Here is a 209-nt window from a genome sequence, read left to right as displayed (position 1 = left end):
CCAGCCAATCGTGATACGCGGTGTGGTCGGGATACGCGGCGCGGTAATCAGGATCGAGCGCTTCCCCGATTCACTGGGGACAGCGTGACACTGGCGAGGATCTACGACCCCAAGAACGCTTGGGAGGATGGAGAACACTCCACCCTTGAACGTGTCGCAGGCCCGCGGTGTGCCGGTAGAGGTGCGGGACATGAAATGGTGAGAGCGGG

This window comes from Mycetomoellerius zeteki, unplaced genomic scaffold, assembly GCF_001594055.1.
Source record: "Mycetomoellerius zeteki isolate Tzet28-1 unplaced genomic scaffold, Tzet1.0 scaffold602, whole genome shotgun sequence".
NCBI classification, from domain to species: Eukaryota; Metazoa; Arthropoda; class Insecta; order Hymenoptera; family Formicidae; genus Mycetomoellerius; species Mycetomoellerius zeteki.
The sequence above is the reverse complement of the archived record's forward strand: the minus strand, read 5'-3'. Positions refer to the sequence as shown.